The sequence below is a fragment of the Cervus canadensis genome, chromosome 13, assembly GCF_019320065.1.
Source record: "Cervus canadensis isolate Bull #8, Minnesota chromosome 13, ASM1932006v1, whole genome shotgun sequence".
NCBI lineage: Eukaryota > Metazoa > Chordata > Mammalia > Artiodactyla > Cervidae > Cervus > Cervus canadensis.
The window spans coordinates 25,265,470-25,273,963 of NC_057398.1; the positions used below are offsets into that span (position 1 = coordinate 25,265,470).

An 8,494-nucleotide genomic window follows, 5' to 3' on the forward strand; every position below is an offset into this window, starting at 1 on the left:
CTGAAGAACTATATCATGAAATATGGGTGGGAAGAGTTCATAGGTAACTTCCATGACTGTGCACAGTGAGAACCAGGGCTGCTGATGAGGAAACACCAGTTATAAAGTTGAGAATTTGTGCTTCTCCTCAGAAGTATAAGGAACATCTCTTACTTCCCAAGACCCCTGTGACACTTGTTGACTTGGTTTTTTAAGTGGCATTTCAGGAGGTAGTGTGTGTTCCAAGTGTAAACCACAATAATGAAATGGCAATGCAGATGACCAGTTCTGGTACCACAAGGCTGGCTGTGTGGCCTGGGTTGGGACTAGGTGATGGAAAGCATTCTATTGGATCCCAATGTTGAGAGGCTTCCTGGGGGAGCCATTCTCCACCCCAGACCCTAGGTTTGCCCCAACCTACAAAATCACTTCAGGTTTAGCTGCAACCCTTATTTCTCTATATGCTGCCAAATTAAAGGTGACTACATACTTCAGACCTCAGGATTCATACTAAATATAATCCCAGAAAAGAAAACATATAGCTGATCAACAGGTTACATGAAAGATGTTCAACATCACTAATCAGATAAATGCAAGTCACAACCTCCTTGAGATATCACCTCATATCTTTTAGAATGACAGCAATCAAAAAGATGAGAGAACAAGTGTTGAGGAGGTTGTGGAGCAAAGGAAGCCTTTGTGCATGGTTGGTGGGAATGTAAATTGGTCTAATCACTGTAGAAAACAGTATGGGATTTCCTCAAAACATTAAAAATCTATTTTTAATAGATAGTTCTAACTATCTAACTATCTAATAAATAGTTCTAACTATCATATTATCAAACAATCTACTTCTGGATTTATATTTGAATTTTATGAAATCATTATTTCAAAAAGATATCTGCACTCCCATGTTCATTGCAGCATTATTTTAAAAAGCCAAGATATGGAAACTAAGTGTCTATCTATGGATGATGGAGAAAATGGCATTTTATATATATATATATATATATATATATATGTATGTATATGTATATGTATATATATGCACACACACACATGCACACACATATATACCATAGAAAGAAGGAAATTCTGCCATTTTCCCTTTTTTTAAATTTTATTTTTAATTTTTTTTAACACCAAAAACATTTTATATTGGGGTATAGCCAATTAACAACACTTTGATAGTTTCAGGTGAACAGCAAAGGGGCTCAACTTTACATATACATGTATCCATTCTTCCCCAAACTCCCCTCCCATCCAGGTTGGCACATAAGATTGAGAAGAGTTTCATGTGCTATGTAATAGGTTTTTGTTGGTTATCCATTTTAAATATAGCAGTGTGTACGGTGATCTTTCCAAAGTCCTTAAGTATCCCTCCCCTCTGCAACTATTAGTTCATTTTCTAAGTCTGTGAATCTTTTTCTGTTTTGTAATTAACTTCATTTGTATCATTTCTTTTTAGGTTCCACATATAAGGGATGTCATATGATATTTCTCCTTCTCTGTCTGACTTACTTCACTCAGTATGACACTCTCTAGGTCCATCCATGTTGCTGTAAATGGCCTTATTTCATTCTTTTTAACACATGAGTAATAATCCATTATATATATTATATATAATAATAATATATAATATATTATATAATAATTTATCTCTATATATAACATATATTATATAATTTATATATATTATATAATACATATTATACAATAATTTATATTTTTATATCTATAATATAATATATTATATATTATATACAATACCTATTATGTTATATTATATATAAAAATATATTATAATAAATGTATGTAATATATATAATAATATATATATGCCACATCTTCTTTATCCATGCCTCTGTTGATGGATATTTAGGTTGTTTTCAAAGTCTGCCACTTTCAGCAAAACAGATGGACCTTGAGGGCATTATTTTATATGAAATAACTCAGAAAATGTAATACTTTATGTCCTCACTTATATGTGGAATCTAAAAAAATAAAAGAAAAGAAACTCATAGATACAGGGAACAGAATGGAGGTTGTCAGATACAGGGGTGGGAGTAGGGGGCAAATCGATGGAGGTGGTGAAAAGGTACAAACTTCCAGCTGTAAAGTAAATAAAAAATCATGGGTGGGGGAGGAGCCAAGATGGCGGAGGAGTAGGACGGGGAGACCACTTTCTCTCCTACAAATTCATCAAAAGAATAACTGAACGCAGAGCAAACTTCGCAAAACAACTTCTGATCGCTAGCTGAGGTCATCAGGCGCCCAGAAAAGCAGCCCATTGTCTTCGAAAGGAGGTAGGACAAAATATAAAAGATAAAAAGTGAGACAAAAGAGCTAAGGACGGAGATCCGTCCCGGGAAGGGAGTCTTAGGCGGCATTGCTTGGGGTAGGGTCCGGGCCTGAGTGCCCTGAGGACATTCGGAGGGAGCTTCTGTGAGTTGCCAACTTGAACTGTGGGAGACCAAGAGAGAGTAAATTAACCGGCCCGAACACACTGCCGGCCGTTCGCAGAACAAAGAGACCGAGAAAGTCCAGAGAAGAGCTGGAAGGCTGTGGACCGGCCCAGCCCTGCGGGAGGCAGGAGGCAGGGGGGAGGGGAAGGTCACGGCGAGACACAGGGCGCAGGCACCCGACCGGCGCGGGCGGGGACTGGGGCTGGGGACGCAGAGGGCAGAAGGCGCGCGCACCCGACTGGCGCCAGCGGAAACTGAAACTGGGTCCGTGGAAAGGAGTGGGCGCGCCACACCTGGGGAGAGTGCGCCCACCGAGGCCCTGGCTGCCTGGACCGCTCTGACAGGGAAGGCACAGAGAGCGGGCGCAGCTTTTCGTTCCGCGCTTTTGTGAAACACCCGAGGGCTGGAACCTAGCGCAGCGCGGGGCGCGCTCCATATAGAACAGCCGGGAGCCTGAGCAGCGCAGACGGAGAAAGCAGCGTCAGCCCCTCCCGGCAGCGCCAGCCCGTCCCCGCAGCGCCGGCCCCTCCCCGCAGCGCCACCCCCTCCCCGCAGCGCCAGCCCCTCCCCGCAGCGCCACCCCCTCCCTGCAGCGGCAGCCCCTCCCCGCAGAGCGACGGAACTAGCTACCGGAATAAGAGTCCACCTCCGCCCGCCTGTGTCAGGGCGGAAATGAGGCTCTGAAGAGGGCGGAAATGAGGCTCTGAAGAGACCGGCAAACAGAAGCCAAATAAACAAAGGGAACCGCTTCAGAAGGGACTGGTGCAACAGATTAAAATCCCTGTAGAAAACACCGACTACACCGGAAGGGGCCTGTAGATATTGAGAAGTGTAAGCTGGAACGAGGAGCTATCTGAAACTGAGCCGAACCCACACTGACCGCAACAGCTCCAGAGAAACTTCTAGATATAATTTTACTTTTTTCTCTTTTTTTTTTCTTTTTTTCTTTTTTCTTTTTCCTCTTTTATTTTCCTTTAAAATTCCCTATTACTCCCCCATTACTCCTTAACTTTCATTTCCATAGATTTTTATGATTTTTTTAATTAGGAAAAAAAAAATTTTTTTTTCTTTTTTTTTCTTTTTCTTTTGTCTTATTTTTTTTCTTTCCTTTTTCTCTTCTATTTTCTATTTTTCTTTTTCTCTTATTTCTTTTAAAGTCCTCTAGTACTCCTCTACTACTCCTTAATTTTCATTTTCAATACACTATAACCTTACAAAAAAAAAAAAAAGAAGAGAAGCCCTATTTTTAAACCGAAGATTATTCTCTCCCAATCTTGACTCTCTGTTTTCTACCTCAGAACACCTCTATTTCCTCCTTTCCCCTTCTCTTCCCAATCCAATTCTGTGAATCTTTGTAGGTGACTGGGCTACGGAGAACACTCTGGGAACAGACAGCTGCGTAGATCTGTCTCTCTCCTCTTGAGTCCCCCTTTTTCTCTTTCTGCTCATCTCTATCTCTCTTCTCCCTCTCCTCTTCTTCATGTAACTCTGTGAACCTCTCTGGGTGTCCCTAATGGGGGAGAATCTTTTCGCCATTAACCTAGAAGTTTTCTTATCAGTGCTGTATAGTTGGAGAAGTCCTGAGACTACAGGAAGAATGAAACTGAAATCCAGAGGCAGGAGACTTAAGCCCAAAACCTGAGAACACCAGAAAACTCCTGACTATGTGGAACTTTAAGTAATAAGTGACTGTCCAAAAGCCTCCATACCTACGCTGAAACCAACCACCACCCAAGAGCCAATAAGTTTTAGAGCAAGACATACCACGCAAGTTCTCCAGCAATGCAGGAACATAGCCCTGAACGTCAACATACAGGCTGCCCAAGGTCACACCTAACACATAGACCCATCTCAAAACTCATTACTGGGCACTCCATTGCTCTCCAAAGAAAAGAAATCAAGTTCCACGCACCAGAACACTGACGCAAGCTCCCCTAACCAGGAAATCTTGACAAGCCAATCATCTAACCCCACCCACTGGGTTAATCCTCCACAATAAAAAGGAACCACAGACCTCCAGAATACAGAAAGTCCACTCCAGACACAGCAATCTAAACAAGATGAAAAGGCAAAGAAATACCCAACAGGTAAAGGAACATGAAAAATGCCCACCAAGTCAAACAAAAGAGGAGGAGATAGGGAATCTACCTGAAAAAGAATTTAGAATAATGATAATAAAAATGATCCAAAATCTTGAAAACAAAATGGAGTTACAGATAAATAGCCTGGAGACAAAGATTGAAAAGATGCAAGAAATGTTTAATAAAGACCTAGAAGAAATAAAAAAGAGTCAATTAAAAATGAACAATGCAATGAATGAGATCAAAAACACTTTGGAGGGAACCAAGAGTAGAATAACGGAGGCAGAAGATAGGATAAGTGAGGTAGAAGATAAAACAGTGGAAATAAATGAACCAGGGAGGAAAAAAGAAAAAAGGATCAAAAGAAATGAGGACAACCTCAGGGACCTCTGGGACAATGTGAAACGCCCCAACATTCGAATCATAGGAGTTCCAGAAGAAGAAGACAAAAAGAAAGGCCATGAGAAAATACTCGAGGAGATAATAGCTGAAAACTTCCCTAAAATGGGGAAGGAAATAGCCACCCAAGTCCAAGAAACCCAGAGAGTCCCAAACAGGATAAACCCAAGGCGAAACACCCCAAGACACATATTAATCAAACTAACAAAGATCAAACACAAAGAACAAATATTAAAAGCAGCAAGGGAAAAACAACAAATAACACACAAAGGGATTCCCATAAGGATAACAGCTGATCTATCAATAGAAACCCTCCAGGCCAGAAGGGAATGGCAGGACGTACTGAAAGTAATGAAAGAGAATAACCTACAAACCTAGATTACTGTATCCAGCAAGGATCTCATTCAGATATGAAGGAGAATTCAAAAGCTTTACAGATAAGCAAAAGCTGAGAGAATTCAGCACACCAAACCAGCTCTTCAACAAATGCTAAAGGATCTTCTCTAGACAGGAAATGCGGAAAGGTTGTATAAACGTGAACCCAAAACAACAAAGTAAATGGCAACGGGACCACACCTATCAATAATTACCCTAAATGTAAATGGGTTGAATGCCCCAACCAAAAGACAAAGATTGGCTGAATGGATACAAAAACAAGACCCCTATATATGCTGTCTACAAGAGACCCACCTCAAAACAAGAGACACATACAGACTAAAAGTGAAGGGCTGGAAAAAAATATTTCATGCAAACGGAGACCAAAAGAAAGCAGGAGTCGCAATACTCATATCAGATAAAATAGACTTTCAAATAAAGGTTGTGAAAAGAGACAAAGAAGGACACTACATAATGATCAAAGGATCAAGAAGAAGATATAACAATTATAAATATATATGCACCCAACACAGGAGCACCGCAATATGTACGGCAAACACTAACGAGTATGAAAGAGGAAATTAATAGTAACACAATAATAGTGGGAGACTTTAATACCCCACTCACAACTATGGATAGATCAACTAAACAGAAAATTAACAAGGAAACACAAACCTTAAATGACACAATGGACCAGCTAGACCTAATTGATATCGATAGGACATTTCACCCCAAAACAATCAACTTCACCTTTTTCTCAAGTGCACACGGAACCTTCTCCAGAATAGATCACATCCTGGGCCATAAATCTGGTCTTGGAAAATTCAAAAAAATTGAAATCATTCCAGTCATCTTTTCTGACCACAGTGCAGTAAGATTAGATCTCAATTACAGGAAAAAAATTGTTAAAAATTCAAACATATGGAGGCTAAATAACACGCTTCTGAATAACCAACAAATCATAGAAGAAATCAAAAAAGAAATCAAAATATGTATAGAAATGAATGAAAATGAAAACACAACAACCCAAAACCTATGGGACACTGTAAAAGCAGTGCTAAGGGGAAGGTTCATAGCATTACAGGCTTACATCAAGAAACAAGAAAAAAGCCAAATAAATAACCTAACTCTACACCTAAAGCAATTAGAGAAGGAAGAAATGAAGAACCCCAGGGTTAGCAGAAGGAAAGAAATCTTAAAAATCAGGGCAGAAATAAATGCAAAAGAAACTAAAGAGACCATAGCAAAAATCAACAAAGCTAAAAGCTGGTTTTTTGAAAAAATAAACAAAATTGACAAACCATTAGCAAGACTCATTAAGAAGCAAAGAGAGAAGAACCAAATTAACAAAATTAGAAATGAAAATGGAGAGATCACAACAGACAACACTGAAATACAAAGGATCATAAGAGACTACTACCAGCAGCTCTATGCCAATAAAATGGACAACTTGGAAGAAATGGACAATTCTTAGAAAAGTATAACTTTCCAAAACTGAACCAGGAAGAAATAGAAGATCTTAACAGATCCATCACAAGCAAGGAAATCGAAAGTGTAATCAAAAATCTTCCAGCAAACAAAAGCCCAGGACCAGATGGCTTCACAGTTGAATTCTACCAAAATTTGAGAAAGAGCTAACACCTATCTTACTCAAACTCTTCCAGAAAATTGCAGATGAAGGTAAGCTTCCAAACTCCATTCTATGAGGCCACCATCACCCTAATTCCAAAACCAGACAAAGATGCCACAAAAAAAGAAAACTACAGGCCAATATCACTGATGAACATAGATGCAAAAATCCTTAACAAAATTCTAGCAAACAGAATCCAACAACATATTAAAAAAATCATACACCATGACCAAGTGGGCTTTATCCCAGGAATGCAAGGATTCTTTAATATCCGCAAATCAATCAATGTAATACACCACATTAACAAATTGAAAGATAAAAACCATATGATTATCTCAATAGATGCAGAGAAAGCCTTTGACAAAATTCAACACTCATTTATGATTAAAACTCTCCAAAAAGCAGGAATAGAAGGAACATACCTCAATATAATAAAAGCTATATATGACAAACCCACAGCAAGCATCACCCTCAATGGTGAAAAATTGAAGGCATTTCCCCTGAAATCAGGAACAAGACAAGGGTGCCCACTCTCACCACTACTATTCAACATAGTGTTGGAAGTTTTGGCCACAGCAATCAGAGCAGAAAAAGAAGTAAAAGGAATCCAGATAGGAAAAGAAGAAGTGAAACTCTCACTGTTTGCAGATGACATGATCCTCTACATAGAAAACCCTAAAGACTCTACCAGAAAATTACTAGAGCTAATCAACAAATATAGTAAAGTTGCAGGATATAAATTAACACACAGAAATCCCTTGCATTCCTATATACTAACAATGAAAAAACAGAAAGAGAAATTAAGGAAATAATACCATTCACCATTGCAACAAAAAGAATAAAATACTTAGGAGTATATCTACCTAAAGAAACAAAAGACCTATACATAGAAAACTATAAAACACTGATGAAAGAATTCAAAGAGGACACAGACAGATGGAGAAACCATCATACCGTGTCATGGATGGAGGGATCAATATTGTCAAATGGCTATTCTACAAAGCAGTCTATAGATTCAATGCATCCCTATCAAGCTACCACGGTATTTTTTTCACGAACTAGACCAAAGAATTCACAAATTGTATGGAAATACAAAATACCTCGAATAGCCAAAGCAATCTTGAGAAAGAATAATGGAACTGGAGGAATCAACCTGCCTGACTTCAGACTCTACTACAAAGCCACAGTCATCAAGACAGTATGGTACTGGCACAAAGACAGAAATATAGATCAATGGAACAGAATAGAAAGCCCAGAGATAAATCCACGAACCTATTGACACCTTATCTTTGACAAAGGAGGCAAGGATATACAATGGAAAAAAGACAACCTCTTTAACAAGTGGTGCTGGGAAAACTGGTCAACCACTTGCAAAAGAATGAAACTAGAACACTTTTTAACACCATACACAAAAATAAACTCAAAATGGATTAAAGATCTAAATGTAAGACCAGAAACTATAAAACTCCTAGAGGAGAACATAGGCAAAACACTCTCCGACATAAATCACAGCAAGATCCTCTATGACCCACCTCCCAGAATATGGAAATAAAAGCAAAACTAAA

General features: G+C 39.1%; 1 protein-coding gene across 1 annotated transcript in view; it reads left to right on the top strand.

Annotated features, from left to right (window-relative positions):
* The first annotated feature begins 2,229 nt into the window (after positions 1 to 2,229).
* Positions 2,230 to 8,494, top strand: part of LOC122451717 (PRAME family member 12-like) — a 32,529-nt gene continuing 26,264 nt past the window's right edge. The window contains exon 1 of the mRNA XM_043484631.1: positions 2,230 to 2,285. The gene's annotated coding sequence lies outside the window, so the exon portion shown is untranslated. The remainder of the gene's footprint in view (positions 2,286 to 8,494) is intronic.